Genomic DNA, 13,367 nt, shown 5'->3' on the forward strand with positions numbered 1-13,367 from the left:
TTATGACGGGTGTGCAGCCACAACAGGTTGGCAGCTAGTGAGTATCGCTAACTGAAAGCTCTCTGCTGTAGCCCCAGTGGCGCAATTGGTTAGCGCACGGTACTTATAAGGCAGTAGCCGTGAGCAATGCCGGGGTTGTGAGTTCGAGCCTCACCTGGGGCATACTTTTATTTCGTAGCAGCTGACTCTGAAAGCATCGGGACGCGAGAGTTGAGATGTATCACCTGCTTGAGAAACATAAGTGTGCGTGCATTATAGTCACCGATCGCGTGTTCCTCGGTAGTATAGTGGTTAGTATCCCCGCCTGTCACGCGGGAGACCGGGGTTCGATTCCCCGCCGGGGAGGTGCGATTTTTATATCGCGAAAGTTGCACGCGTGGCCCGAAAGGACATTAACGTTGCGATCAAGGAATGTAGTTACTGCAAAATCGTAAGAAAGTCTGCGTCTTAGGAAGTGTTTCTCGCATTCTTCACACGACGTCGTCGTTTCACGACTTACAGGGGTTGCTGTTGACGCTGAACCAGCTCACCCCAGGCTTAATGATCGAGCTCGAGGCACCCAAGAAAAAGAATAATTTTAGCAGAGCGTGGTTTCGATCCACGGACCTCTGCCTCTGGGTTATGGGCCCAGCACGCTTCCACTGCGCCACTGTGCTGCGTGGAGCCGTCCGCGCTCTTCGGTGCGTGACATGGGACACTTGGAAAGCGTTGTCTGCGTCGGTTTCCCGCGCCTACCGTTTAATTAAGTGCGTAACATCTCTCAGCTTGACTTGTCTCGACTTTGCTCGACTGACGCTACGCTGACGCTTGCACGAAGCGATATTTACCGCAATCGTCTCGAGATGCAGCTGCGAGATGCTCAGGATTAACATTGCACTCCACGAAGGTGGAGACATTCGAATCCACTGCCTAGCTACGCGCCCGCAACTAACAAAATGCCGACCCTGCCAGGATTCGAACCTGGAATCTTCTGATCCGTAGTCAGACGCGTTATCCGTTGCGCCACAGGGCCACTGTTTGCGTTTTCTACCACGAGGCGGGTGCACATCGCAAAGCAACGTGTTCTCCGTGGCTCGGCAACTGCATGTCGTCCACTGACAACGGCGGCGCGGCCACTCTGGTCTTGCGCACTCTGCAGGGAGCTGCCAAGGAAGGCACCTCTCCTCCAGCTGCTCGGCCACGGTGCGCCTGCACGGCTTAGAGCTTGCCACACATCTGCCCTCGCTGTTGGACAGGTAGCAGAAGGCAAGGCGCGCGTTTTTCTGCATTTTTTTCGGCGAGGACAAGCGGTTGATATGCTTGTAAGTGTAGCATATGAAGCAAGAATCGAATGAGGCATTCGTAGACAGGTGCTAAATTCGCAGTATGGCCGCAGGTGACGATCTTATGACGGGTGTGCAGCCACAACAGGTTGGCAGCAAAGTGAGTATCGCTAACTGAAAGCTCTCTGCTGTAGCCCCAGTGGCGCAATTGGTTAGCGCACGGTACTTATAAGGCAGTAGCCGTGAGCAATGCCGGGGTTGTGAGTTCGAGCCTCACCTGGGGCATACTTTTATTTCGTAGCAGCTGACTCTGAAATGTATCACCTGCTTGAGAAACATAAGTGTGCGTGCATTATAGTCACCGATCGCGTGTTCCTCGGTAGTATAGTGGTTAGTATCCCCGCCTGTCACGCGGGAGACCGGGGTTCGATTCCCCGCCGGGGAGGTGCGATTTTTATATCGCGAAAGTTGCACGCGTGGCCCGAAAGGACATTAACGTTGCGATCAAGGAATGTAGTTACTGCAAAATCGTAAGAAAGTCTGCGTCTTAGGAAGTGTTTCTCGCATTCTTCACACGACGTCGTCGTTTCACGACTTACAGGGGTTGCTGTTGACGCTGAACCAGCTCACCCCAGGCTTAATGATCGAGCTCGAGGCACCCAAGAAAAAGAATAATTTTAGCAGAGCGTGGTTTCGATCCACGGACCTCTGGGTTATGGGCCCAGCACGCTTCCACTGCGCCACTCTGCTGCGTGGAGCCGTCCGCGCTCTTCGGTGCGTGACATGGGACACTTGGAAAGCGTTGTCTGCGTCGGTTTCCCGCGCCTACCGTTTAATTAAGTGCGTAACATCTCTCAGCTTGACTTGTCTCGACTTTGCTCGACTGACGCTACGCTGACGCTTGCACGAAGCGATATTTACCGCAATCGTCTCGAGATGCAGCTGCGAGATGCTCAGGATTAACATTGCACTCCACGAAGGTGGAGACATTCGAATCCACTGCCTAGCTACGCGCCCGCAACTAACAAAATGCCGACCCTGCCAGGATTCGAACCTGGAATCTTCTGATCCGTAGTCAGACGCGTTATCCGTTGCGCCACTGGGCCACTGTTTGTGTTTTCTACCACGAGGCGGGTGCACATCGCAAAGCAACATGTTCTCCGTGGCTCGGCAACTGCATGTCGTCCACTGACAACGGCGGCGCGGCCACTCTGGTCTTGCGCACTCTGCAGGGAGCTGCCAAGGAAGGCACCTCTCCTCCAGCTGCTCGGCCACGGTGCGCCTGCACGGCTTAGAGCTTGCCACACATCTGCCCTCGCTGTTGGACAGGTAGCAGAAGGCAAGGCGCGCGTTTTTCTGCATTTTTTTCGGCGAGGACAAGCGGTTGATATGCTTGTAAGTGTAGCATATGAAGCAAGAATCGAATGAGGCATTCGTAGACAGGTGCTAAATTCGCAGTATGGCCGCAGGTGACGATCTTATGACGGGTGTGCAGCCACAACAGGTTGGCAGCAAAGTGAGTATCGCTAACTGAAAGCTCTCTGCTGTAGCCCCAGTGGCGCAGTTCCGCCGCGGCCGCGGCCGTGTGCAGACGTGCGGTTGTGGTCGCTTCGCCTGTGCTTAAGGGCGCACGCAGCTGTTGGTACTGTAAGTACTACTTGAAGAAAGTGATGGAAGATGAGTTGAGACGTTACACGCTACGATTTGGATTTCCGTATGGATTTGCTCGACCACAGGTTTACGAACTTGTTGACTGGTTTTACGATCGATTGGGACTGCGAGATGACGAAGTTCTTGGGTTTTCGTATGATTTTCTTGCGAACGCTGTTTATGTAAAATTGATTAGTGACGATCCTTGCGTTCGTATTATGACCCTCACGGAAGGCACAGCGGATTTTGTGAATTCTAAAGGCGAAATTTGTAAAGTATCCGTTAGTCATGCTGGACTAGGGCTACGAACCGTCCGTATATTTAATCTGCCTTTCGAAGTTAGCTTCGATAGAATTCGGCAAGCTTTGTCTCCCTACGGTAATGTCTTGCAAATTCATGCCGAGCAATTGAGGGGTTACAAACATTTCAATGTTGATAACGGCGTTCGGAATGCGAAAATTGATTTGACGAAGCACATCCCGTCCAACATTTTGGTGCAGGGTTTTCGGGCGCTGGTGATGTACGAAGGACAACCGCGAACTTGCGTAATTTGTGGTTCTACGGACCATTTAAAATCTGCTTGTCCCCGTGTCCGGGCGGGTCGTCGAGGAATACAACATCGTCTTACACCTCTCGATGGGCACGATGGCAATCGGTTGTCTTACGCGCAGACATTGATGGAGTCGCCTACGACACACCCGACGCTCCACCAACCGGCTGCGGTGACCCCAGACGCCGGTGCGGTCATTGTAAACAACTCTGCGGCAACCCGCGAATGTCCCGTTCGTAGTGATGTCCCCGATATCGACAGCCACGCTGCACACCTGCAGGTTTCCCCGACTGTCGGCCTTCGTGCCGACCATGCAGGACCGACTCCCGTCCCTACTCCAACTACGTCCGTTGAGCTGAAACAGTTGTCGGATGGTGGCGACAGGTCGCGCGTTTCTTGCCCCCCTGACGTTGCGCCCCCCACACCCCTCCCTCCCGGCAGTGACCTATCTGAGGATGGCTCTACACACAGCCTCTTGACGGACGTCACAACCGTTTCGGACGGCGACGCACCTCCCCCAAGAACTGGGAAATCTAAGCGGTCGGCACGAAAGCAGAGTGAGGAGGAGATCCGCACTCTGGAAAAGAAATTGCAGCGCACTATAAAGCAGATCCGAAAAGACGGCAGTGAACGCGGCGGCACAGATGAAATGGGTTCCGTCGCGCGCCACGTGGGGGAGGCCGATATGGAGATGCATGTCGACCGTCCGAGTTCTGAGCTGATGGATACTGGCCATCAGCATACGCCGGCTGAGAAGTCTTGGGCAGACGAAAGTGAATAAACCGGACCCTTTCTATCCCCACCATGCAAGATTATAAACTTGCCACAGTTAATTTAAATAGGATCGCATCCGATGTCAAACTTAAATGCTTGACCGACTATCTCTATGCCGCCGATATAGATATAGTTTTCTTCCAAGAAGTTGTGTCACCCAAGGTTGGAGAAATACCTGGGTATGATGCCATATTAAATCTTGGCACTGAGGCGGGTACTGCGATTTTATTCAAAGCTGGCATCGCTTATCAACCTACAGCGATTTTAGAATCGGGACGCGGCATTGCCGCCCAATTACAGGATTTGCTTCTCCTGAACGTGTACGCCCCGACAGGGTCCGCTGGCAGAGGGGACAGAAGCGATTTTTTTAGGGCTGAAGTTGTGACCTTATTGACGAACGTTCGTCTGAAGATCATCCTGGGTGGGGATTTCAACTGCGTTTTACGCAAAGAAGATCAAAGTCCGAATTTTAATTTTTGTCCCGAGCTACTAATGTTAACAGATGGACTGCATTTACAAGATAGTTGGTGTCACCTTCGACCACACACGATGGGTTTTACCTATGTGAGCGCTGCTTCTTCTAGCCGTCTGGATAGGTTTTATGTTTCTCAAGATCTTTTACATACCATTCGAGATTGTGAACTATGGCCGCTCAGTTTCAGTGACCACTCCGCATACCATATAACGATTCGGAATGTGCGACAGCAGACCTTTTTCGGACGCGGCACGTGGCAGCTGAATGTCTCGCTGCTAGATGACGCGGACTTACGGCGTTGCCTCGTTGACACCTGGCAGCAGTGCCTCCAGAGGCAAGCTCGGTATAGGGAGCGCGTTCTTTGGTGGACGGAGTTTGTTAAGCCGCGGATTAAGATATGTATTTGCCAGTTTGCCAGGACCAGGGCTTATTGGAGGAAACGGTCTCTAGAATTTTATTTCCTCGGTTTACGCCAGCTGTACAGCGATCCCTCTGCTTTGTCCGACAACCTGATCCGCATCAAGCGTATCAAAGCCAAAATTATTGCTTTAGTTCGTGAAGCGCTTGTTGGCAATCGGGTACGGTCGCGCTCTTCTGATGACGTCGCCCACGAGTCCGCATCGTTATTCCATCTCATACGGGAAACCAAACGTGGTAAACAAAAAATTATTGCTCATCTGAAGGATGCTGGCGGGAATCTGTACAATGAGCAGGGTGCTATCAAGACGCATGTTTTCAATTATTTTCGACAACATTATTCCGAGTCAGATACCGATCTATCGGCGGGGGACGATTTTTTAAACGACATCGCCTCCACGGTCGATCAGGATGATAACGCTGCTCTCTTGGCCAATGTCACAAACTCTGAAGTTAAGTCCATCCTTGCGTGCGCTGCCAAGAACAAAGCCGCCGGCTTAGACGGCTTGCCGGTCGAATTTTATTCACGGTTCTGGGATGTGATCGGCGACGAATTGACCGCCATGTATAACGAACTGTTATCGCATGCTGCCTTCCCCCCGCAGTTCGCGGAAGGAATGGTTGTCCTGGTTCCTAAAACATCCAATCCGACTATGTTAAATGACTTTCGGCCAATTACGTTGCTTAACTCCGATTTTAAGATCTTGACTAGGATTATAAACACCAGGCTTAAAGTACTTCTTGGCAAAGTACTTGGCCCTTATCAGACGAGTGCAGTCAGTGGTCGATCGATGTTAAATGCCCTGTGTGAATATCGCGACCTGACTTATTTAACTTGGATTACCAACACTGATTTGGCGTTATTGTTTCTCGACTTTGATAAGGCGTTTGATAGAGTTAATCACGGCTTTCTATTGCGCACAATGAGTCAGATGGGATTCAACCAGCGTTTTCGGCAGCTTATTCAGAAATGTATCTGCGGAACGTCTTCACGCGTGAAGGTTAACGGCCAGTTAACCGCCCCCGTGCCCATACGACAGGCAGTACGACAAGGGTGCCCCCTTTCTATGACGCTCTTCTCGATCGCTATAGAGCCACTTCTTAAAAAGTTTTACGTAACTTTACACGGGTTGCAAACGTTAAACACAAAAACGGTTTGCCACGCCTATGCCGACGATATCAGTGTGCTTATTACTAACACCGAAGAGCTGGGGTCAGTTCGTCGGATTGTCCATCAGTACTCTGTCGCTTGTGGCGCTAGACTTAATGAGCGAAAGTCCAAAATCATGCCGTTAGGTCGCAACCCCCACTCCATCGATATTTCTTGGTTGGACAAGACCGAAGACCTGTGGCATCTCGGCCTGGTTATATCACCGAACCCCCAGACCATGCTCCACGTGAATTGGGAACGCAAGCTTACCATCTTACGTGCGGTGATCAAAGAACATAACATGCGGTCTTTAGACCGGATGCAGCGGGCACAGTTTATTAATAGTTACGTTTTCAGTAAGCTCTATCACACTGCCGCTGTTTTACCAATCCCGACAGCCATTGCGAAAAAAATTTTAGCACTTGCTTGCTGGTATGTCTGGCGAGGGAACATCTTTAAAGATTCCTTTAAAGCTACCTCGTTACTTCGTTCCCGAGGTGGCTTAGGCGTCAAAGACGTTGAATCCCAATGTGTGGCGACTTTTTTAACTCGTACTTCCCGCATACTACACAGTAACCCAAATAGTCTTACGGAACGGCTTTTCAACACCTTACGTCCAAAGGATATGTCTGCGCCAACGCCTGTGGGACACATTCATCCTGAGCTTGGCTATATCCGGCGGTACTATGTGGAGCTCAGCTATGTTCAGGACAACCCGCATCCGTTCAACACGGCGGCGACCTATCGTGCTCTTACTAAACGGCAGCTGGATAACCCAATTGAGAAGAAATATTTAGGCAAAAACTGGAGAAATGTATGGAAGAACATTAGTTATCCGCTCCTTCGCTCCAGAGTTCGATCTGTTTGGTATGACGCTGTCAATGAGGTGATTCCCACTGGAGAGAAATTGCACAAAATCAAGCTGCGGCCCACCCCGTTTTGTGAGAAGTGTAACTTAGTGGAAACGCTGCCGCATCTCTTCCACTGCCGGGATCAAACACAAATATGGCAGTGGACACGAAAGAAACTCGCTGTCATTAATAGGACGTCGGATTCTTCCATTCAACTTTATGACGCGCTCCAACCAGACTGGCAGCTTTATCCTCAATCTAAGAATAATAGTTATGTCTGGCTCATGGGCCAGTTCGTCTATTACATGCTCGTCCATAAAACGCCAACGCTACACGATTATCAGATGTACCTCATCGAAGAGTACTATGCGATTAAGAAATTGCGACAGTATCAAGACCAGTTTCAAAATTTTCTCACTATTGCTTTACGTGATGGCAGAATTTAAGTTTACAGATCCATTGGACGGATTTTTTTTTTTTCACTAATTTGTTATACTGTTATTGTTTCCATGGATATGGTCTGCTCCGCACCATCAGCTGTGGGTGATTTGCATCATGGGTCAAACGGCGGTACTGAGTGCACAGTGCACTCGGCCTCGAACATTTAATTGTTTTTTTGGAGTTCCTTTTCATTTTCAAATGACAGCACTTTACTTTTGGTTCCGCAGAGCGACACCCAGAAGAGGCTCCTCATTTGTTTACTTTCATTTCGCATTATTTTTCATCGAAGCTGCATGCAGATTTAGTACGAACCAGGAGTTTTCCAGCAGCTTCTATTCCTCCTATCAAGAGGCTTTACAATACGGGAAATGGTTGTTTGGCATGTCCCTGCTCTATGGTGTCACCACGTTACCAGCGCGCATCTTATAATGCATGGCATGCTCAGGGTTTTGAGAAGCAGCAATACACACTCACCCATCGGGAAACCGAATGCACAATACTTATCAACGACATGGAAACTGGGAAAATTATTTCTACGAGAAGACCAACTTTGAGTACCTGCTGTGCTGGATTTCATACTGTGCTGCGTAATCCTCCGGCCAGACATGGATTTCATTTTAACATTCTGTTATATTTATAAAAACAATGGAACTCACATGACGCCCCATTACAAATTAAACAAAATGTAATAATAAATATAGAACTATAAATTCACATCACAAAACGATGCAAATGGGTGCAGGGTATGGCGGTGACATCGTGGCCAGGCCTCAGAATTGCGACCCCTGCCCACCTTGCCGCCGGCTGCCTAGCACTCACGTGCATCACATAAAAAAAAAATTAAAAAAAAATTAAAAAAAGAAAAAAAGGTGAATAAAAAAGAAAAAAAAAGAAAAAAATACAAAAAAAATAAAAAAATAAAAAAAAGTGGTTAAGGCGTCTGAAAAAAAAAGTGGTTAAGGCGTCTGAAAAAATTCAAAAAAAAAAAAAACACGCAGAAGGAAAAAAAAATGGTGAAAAAAAAAAAAAAGTGGCAGAGCGCAAAAAAAAAAAAAAAAAAAAAAAGTGGCACAATTGGTTAGCGCACGGTACTTATAAGGCAGTAGCCGTGAGCAATGCCGGGGTTGTGAGTTCGAGCCTCACCTGGGGCATACTTTTATTTCGTAGCAGCTGACTCTGAAATGTATCACCTGCTTGAGAAACATAAGTGTGCGTGCATTATAGTCACCGATCGCGTGTTCCTCGGTAGTATAGTGGTTAGTATCCCCGCCTGTCACGCGGGAGACCGGGGTTCGATTCCCCGCCGGGGAGGTGCGATTTTTATATCGCGAAAGTTGCACGCGTGGCCCGAAAGGACATTAACGTTGCGATCAAGGAATGTAGTTACTGCAAAATCGTAAGAAAGTCTGCGTCTTAGGAAGTGTTTCTCGCATTCTTCACACGACGTCGTCGTTTCACGACTTACAGGGGTTGCTGTTGACGCTGAACCAGCTCACCCCAGGCTTAATGATCGAGCTCGAGGCACCCAAGAAAAAGAATAATTTTAGCAGAGCGTGGTTTCGATCCACGGACCTCTGGGTTATGGGCCCAGCACGCTTCCACTGCGCCACTCTGCTGCGTGGAGCCGTCCGCGCTCTTCGGTGCGTGACATGGGACACTTGGAAAGCGTTGTCTGCGTCGGTTTCCCGCGCCTACCGTTTAATTAAGTGCGTAACATCTCTCAGCTTGACTTGTCTCGACTTTGCTCGACTGACGCTACGCTGACGCTTGCACGAAGCGATATTTACCGCAATCGTCTCGAGATGCAGCTGCGAGATGCTCAGGATTAACATTGCACTCCACGAAGGTGGAGACATTCGAATCCACTGCCTAGCTACGCGCCCGCAACTAACAAAATGCCGACCCTGCCAGGATTCGAACCTGGAATCTTCTGATCCGTAGTCACACGCGTTATCCGTTGCGCTACAGGGCCACTGTTTGCGTTTTCTACCACGAGGCGGGTGCACATCGCAAAGCAACGTGTTCTCCGTGGCTCGGCAACTGCATGTCGTCCACTGACAACGGCGGCGCGGCCACTCTGGTCTTGCGCACTCTGCAGGGAGCTGCCAAGGAAGGCACCTCTCCTCCAGCTGCTCGGCCACGGTGCGCCTGCACGGCTTAGAGCTTGCCACACATCTGCCCTCGCTGTTGGACAGGTAGCAGAAGGCAAGGCGCGCGTTTTTCTGCATTTTTTTCGGCGAGGACAAGCGGTTGATATGCTTGTAAGTGTAGCATATGAAGCAAGAATCGAATGAGGCATTCGTAGACAGGTGCTAAATTCGCAGTATGGCCGCAGGTGACGATCTTATGACGGGTGTGCAGCCACAACAGGTTGGCAGCAAAGTGAGTATCGCTAACTGAAAGCTCTCTGCTGTAGCCCCAGTGGCGCAATTGGTTAGCGCACGGTAGTTATAAGGCAGTAGCCGTGAGCAATGCCGGGGATGTGAGTTCGAGCCTCACCTGGGGCATACTTTTATTTCGTAGCAGCTGACTCTGAAAGCATCGGGACGCGAGAGTTGAGATGTATCACCTGCTTGAGAAACATAAGTGTGCGTGCATTATAGTCACCGATCGCGTGTTCCTCGGTAGTATAGTGGTTAGTATCCCCGCCTGTCACGCGGGAGGCCGGGGTTCGATTCCCCGCCGGGGAGGTGCGATTTTTATATCGCGAAAGTTGCACGCGTGGCCCGAAAGGACATTAACGTTGCGATCAAGGAATGTAGTTACTGCAAAATCGTAAGAAAGTCTGCGTCTTAGGAAGTGTTTCTCGCATTCTTCACACGACGTCGTCGTTTCACGACTTACAGGGGTTGCTGTTGACGCTGAACCAGCTCACCCCAGGCTTAATGATCGAGCTCGAGGCACCCAAGAAAAAGAATAATTTTAGCAGAGCGTGGTTTCGATCCACGGACCTCTGGGTTATGGGCCCAGCACGCTTCCACTGCGCCACTCTGCTGCGTGGAGCCGTCCGCGCTCTTCGGTGCGTGACATGGGACACTTGGAAAGCGTTGTCTGCGTCGGTTTCCCGCGCCTACCGTTTAATTAAGTGCGTAACATCTCTCAGCTTGACTTGTCTCGACTTTGCTCGACTGACGCTACGCTGACGCTTGCACGAAGCGATATTTACCGCAATCGTCTCGAGATGCAGCTGCGAGATGCTCAGGATTAACATTGCACTCCACGAAGGTGGAGACATTCGAATCCACTGCCTAGCTACGCGCCCGCAACTAACAAAATGCCGACCCTGCCAGGATTCGAACCTGGAATCTTCTGATCCGTAGTCAGACGCGTTATCCGTTGCGCCACAGGGCCACTGTTTGCGTTTTCTACCACGAGGCGGGTGCACATCGCAAAGCAACGTGTTCTCCGTGGCTCGGCAACTGCATGTCGTCCACTGACAACGGCGGCGCGGCCACTCTGGTCTTGCGCACTCTGCAGGGAGCTGCCAAGGAAGGCACCTCTCCTCCAGCTGCTCGGCCACGGTGCGCCTGCACGGCTTAGAGCTTGCCACACATCTGCCCTCGCTGTTGGACAGGTAGCAGAAGGCAAGGCGCGCGTTTTTCTGCATTTTTTTCGGCGAGGACAAGCGGTTGATATGCTTGTAAGTGTAGCATATGAAGCAAGAATCGAATGAGGCATTCGTAGACAGGTGCTAAATTCGCAGTATGGCCGCAGGTGACGATCTTATGACGGGTGTGCAGCCACAACAGGTTGGCAGCAAAGTGAGTATCGCTAACTGAAAGCTCTCTGCTGTAGCCCCAGTGGCGCAATTGGTTAGCGCACGGTAGTTATAAGGCAGTAGCCGTGAGCAATGCCGGGGATGTGAGTTCGAGCCTCACCTGGGGCATACTTTTATTTCGTAGCAGCTGACTCTGAAAGCATCGGGACGCGAGAGTTGAGATGTATCACCTGCTTGAGAAACATAAGTGTGCGTGCATTATAGTCACCGATCGCGTGTTCCTCGGTAGTATAGTGGTTAGTATCCCCGCCTGTCACGCGGGAGACCGGGGTTCGATTCCCCGCCGGGGAGGTGCGATTTTTATATCGCGAAAGTTGCACGCGTGGCCCGAAAGGACATTAACGTTGCGATCAAGGAATGTAGTTACTGCAAAATCGTAAGAAAGTCTGCGTCTTAGGAAGTGTTTCTCGCATTCTTCACACGACGTCGTCGTTTCACGACTTACAGGGGTTGCTGTTGACGCTGAACCAGCTCACCCCAGGCTTAATGATCGAGCTCGAGGCACCCAAGAAAAAGAATAATTTTAGCAGAGCGTGGTTTCGATCCACGGACCTCTGGGTTATGGGCCCAGCACGCTTCCACTGCGCCACTCTGCTGCGTGGAGCCGTCCGCGCTCTTCGGTGCGTGACATGGGACACTTGGAAAGCGTTGTCTGCGTCGGTTTCCCGCGCCTACCGTTTAATTAAGTGCGTAACATCTCTCAGCTTGACTTGTCTCGACTTTGCTCGACTGACGCTACGCTGACGCTTGCACGAAGCGATATTTACCGCAATCGTCTCGAGATGCAGCTGCGAGATGCTCAGGATTAACATTGCACTCCACGAAGGTGGAGACATTCGAATCCACTGCCTAGCTACGCGCCCGCAACTAACAAAATGCCGACCCTGCCAGGATTCGAACCTGGAATCTTCTGATCCGTAGTCAGACGCGTTATCCGTTGCGCCACAGGGCCACTGTTTGCGTTTTCTACCACGAGGCGGGTGCACATCGCAAAGCAACGTGTTCTCCGTGGCTCGGCAACTGCATGTCGTCCACTGACAACGGCGGCGCGGCCACTCTGGTCTTGCGCACTCTGCAGGGAGCTGCCAAGGAAGGCACCTCTCCTCCAGCTGCTCGGCCACGGTGCGCCTGCACGGCTTAGAGCTTGCCACACATCTGCCCTCGCTGTTGGACAGGTAGCAGAAGGCAAGGCGCGCGTTTTTCTGCATTTTTTTCGGCGAGGACAAGCGGTTGATATGCTTGTAAGTGTAGCATATGAAGCAAGAATCGAATGAGGCATTCGTAGACAGGTGCTAAATTCGCAGTATGGCCGCAGGTGACGATCTTATGACGGGTGTGCAGCCACAACAGGTTGGCAGCAAAGTGAGTATCGCTAACTGAAAGCTCTCTGCTGTAGCCCCAGTGGCGCAATTGGTTAGCGCACGGTAGTTATAAGGCAGTAGCCGTGAGCAATGCCGGGGATGTGAGTTCGAGCCTCACCTGGGGCATACTTTTATTTCGTAGCAGCTGACTCTGAAAGCATCGGGACGCGAGAGTTGAGATGTATCACCTGCTTGAGAAACATAAGTGTGCGTGCATTATAGTCACCGATCGCGTGTTCCTCGGTAGTATAGTGGTTAGTATCCCCGCCTGTCACGCGGGAGACCGGGGTTCGATTCCCCGCCGGGGAGGTGCGATTTTTATATCGCGAAAGTTGCACGCGTGGCCCGAAAGGACATTAACGTTGCGATCAAGGAATGTAGTTACTGCAAAATCGTAAGAAAGTCTGCGTCTTAGGAAGTGTTTCTCGCATTCTTCACACGACGTCGTCGTTTCACGACTTACAGGGGTTGCTGTTGACGCTGAACCAGCTCACCCCAGGCTTAATGATCGAGCTCGAGGCACCCAAGAAAAAGAATAATTTTAGCAGAGCGTGGTTTCGATCCACGGACCTCTGGGTTATGGGCCCAGCACGCTTCCACTGCGCCACTCTGCTGCGTGGAGCCGTCCGCGCTCTTCGGTGCGTGACATGGGACACTT

At 50.9% G+C, this 13,367-nt stretch overlaps 21 non-coding genes across 21 annotated transcripts; 11 read left to right on the plus strand and 10 right to left on the minus strand.

Annotated features, from left to right (window-relative positions):
- The first annotated feature begins 70 nt into the window (after positions 1 to 70).
- Trnai-uau (transfer RNA isoleucine (anticodon UAU)) lies at positions 71 to 162 on the plus strand. The gene is given in 2 exon segments: positions 71 to 108; positions 127 to 162. It is a non-coding gene; the product is annotated as a tRNA-Ile (tRNA).
- A 111-nt stretch (positions 163 to 273) lies between these two features.
- On the plus strand, positions 274 to 345 carry Trnad-guc (transfer RNA aspartic acid (anticodon GUC)). The gene has a single exon. It is a non-coding gene; the product is annotated as a tRNA-Asp (tRNA).
- Positions 346 to 939: 594 nt separating this feature from the next.
- On the minus strand, positions 940 to 1,012 carry Trnar-acg (transfer RNA arginine (anticodon ACG)). Its single transcript has one exon. It is a non-coding gene; the product is annotated as a tRNA-Arg (tRNA).
- Positions 1,013 to 1,455: 443 nt separating this feature from the next.
- Trnai-uau (transfer RNA isoleucine (anticodon UAU)) lies at positions 1,456 to 1,547 on the plus strand. The gene is given in 2 exon segments: positions 1,456 to 1,493; positions 1,512 to 1,547. It is a non-coding gene; the product is annotated as a tRNA-Ile (tRNA).
- Positions 1,548 to 1,635: 88 nt separating this feature from the next.
- Trnad-guc (transfer RNA aspartic acid (anticodon GUC)) lies at positions 1,636 to 1,707 on the plus strand. Its single transcript has one exon. It is a non-coding gene; the product is annotated as a tRNA-Asp (tRNA).
- A 233-nt stretch (positions 1,708 to 1,940) lies between these two features.
- Trnam-cau (transfer RNA methionine (anticodon CAU)) lies at positions 1,941 to 2,012 on the minus strand. Its single transcript has one exon. It is a non-coding gene; the product is annotated as a tRNA-Met (tRNA).
- Positions 2,013 to 2,295: 283 nt separating this feature from the next.
- Trnar-acg (transfer RNA arginine (anticodon ACG)) lies at positions 2,296 to 2,368 on the minus strand. The gene has a single exon. It is a non-coding gene; the product is annotated as a tRNA-Arg (tRNA).
- Positions 2,369 to 8,809: 6,441 nt separating this feature from the next.
- Positions 8,810 to 8,881, plus strand: Trnad-guc (transfer RNA aspartic acid (anticodon GUC)). Its single transcript has one exon. It is a non-coding gene; the product is annotated as a tRNA-Asp (tRNA).
- A 233-nt stretch (positions 8,882 to 9,114) lies between these two features.
- Trnam-cau (transfer RNA methionine (anticodon CAU)) lies at positions 9,115 to 9,186 on the minus strand. The gene has a single exon. It is a non-coding gene; the product is annotated as a tRNA-Met (tRNA).
- A 283-nt stretch (positions 9,187 to 9,469) lies between these two features.
- Trnar-acg (transfer RNA arginine (anticodon ACG)) lies at positions 9,470 to 9,542 on the minus strand. Its single transcript has one exon. It is a non-coding gene; the product is annotated as a tRNA-Arg (tRNA).
- Positions 9,543 to 9,985: 443 nt separating this feature from the next.
- Positions 9,986 to 10,077, plus strand: Trnai-uau (transfer RNA isoleucine (anticodon UAU)). The gene is given in 2 exon segments: positions 9,986 to 10,023; positions 10,042 to 10,077. It is a non-coding gene; the product is annotated as a tRNA-Ile (tRNA).
- Positions 10,078 to 10,188: 111 nt separating this feature from the next.
- Positions 10,189 to 10,260, plus strand: Trnad-guc (transfer RNA aspartic acid (anticodon GUC)). Its single transcript has one exon. It is a non-coding gene; the product is annotated as a tRNA-Asp (tRNA).
- Positions 10,261 to 10,493: 233 nt separating this feature from the next.
- Trnam-cau (transfer RNA methionine (anticodon CAU)) lies at positions 10,494 to 10,565 on the minus strand. Its single transcript has one exon. It is a non-coding gene; the product is annotated as a tRNA-Met (tRNA).
- Positions 10,566 to 10,848: 283 nt separating this feature from the next.
- Trnar-acg (transfer RNA arginine (anticodon ACG)) lies at positions 10,849 to 10,921 on the minus strand. The gene has a single exon. It is a non-coding gene; the product is annotated as a tRNA-Arg (tRNA).
- A 443-nt stretch (positions 10,922 to 11,364) lies between these two features.
- Trnai-uau (transfer RNA isoleucine (anticodon UAU)) lies at positions 11,365 to 11,456 on the plus strand. The gene is given in 2 exon segments: positions 11,365 to 11,402; positions 11,421 to 11,456. It is a non-coding gene; the product is annotated as a tRNA-Ile (tRNA).
- A 111-nt stretch (positions 11,457 to 11,567) lies between these two features.
- Positions 11,568 to 11,639, plus strand: Trnad-guc (transfer RNA aspartic acid (anticodon GUC)). The gene has a single exon. It is a non-coding gene; the product is annotated as a tRNA-Asp (tRNA).
- A 233-nt stretch (positions 11,640 to 11,872) lies between these two features.
- Positions 11,873 to 11,944, minus strand: Trnam-cau (transfer RNA methionine (anticodon CAU)). The gene has a single exon. It is a non-coding gene; the product is annotated as a tRNA-Met (tRNA).
- A 283-nt stretch (positions 11,945 to 12,227) lies between these two features.
- Positions 12,228 to 12,300, minus strand: Trnar-acg (transfer RNA arginine (anticodon ACG)). Its single transcript has one exon. It is a non-coding gene; the product is annotated as a tRNA-Arg (tRNA).
- A 443-nt stretch (positions 12,301 to 12,743) lies between these two features.
- Positions 12,744 to 12,835, plus strand: Trnai-uau (transfer RNA isoleucine (anticodon UAU)). Its single transcript is given in 2 exon segments — positions 12,744 to 12,781; positions 12,800 to 12,835. It is a non-coding gene; the product is annotated as a tRNA-Ile (tRNA).
- A 111-nt stretch (positions 12,836 to 12,946) lies between these two features.
- Trnad-guc (transfer RNA aspartic acid (anticodon GUC)) lies at positions 12,947 to 13,018 on the plus strand. Its single transcript has one exon. It is a non-coding gene; the product is annotated as a tRNA-Asp (tRNA).
- A 233-nt stretch (positions 13,019 to 13,251) lies between these two features.
- Positions 13,252 to 13,323, minus strand: Trnam-cau (transfer RNA methionine (anticodon CAU)). Its single transcript has one exon. It is a non-coding gene; the product is annotated as a tRNA-Met (tRNA).
- Positions 13,324 to 13,367: the final 44 nt, after the last annotated feature.

The sequence above is a fragment of the Schistocerca nitens genome, chromosome 9 (assembly GCF_023898315.1).
Source record: "Schistocerca nitens isolate TAMUIC-IGC-003100 chromosome 9, iqSchNite1.1, whole genome shotgun sequence".
NCBI lineage: Eukaryota > Metazoa > Arthropoda > Insecta > Orthoptera > Acrididae > Schistocerca > Schistocerca nitens.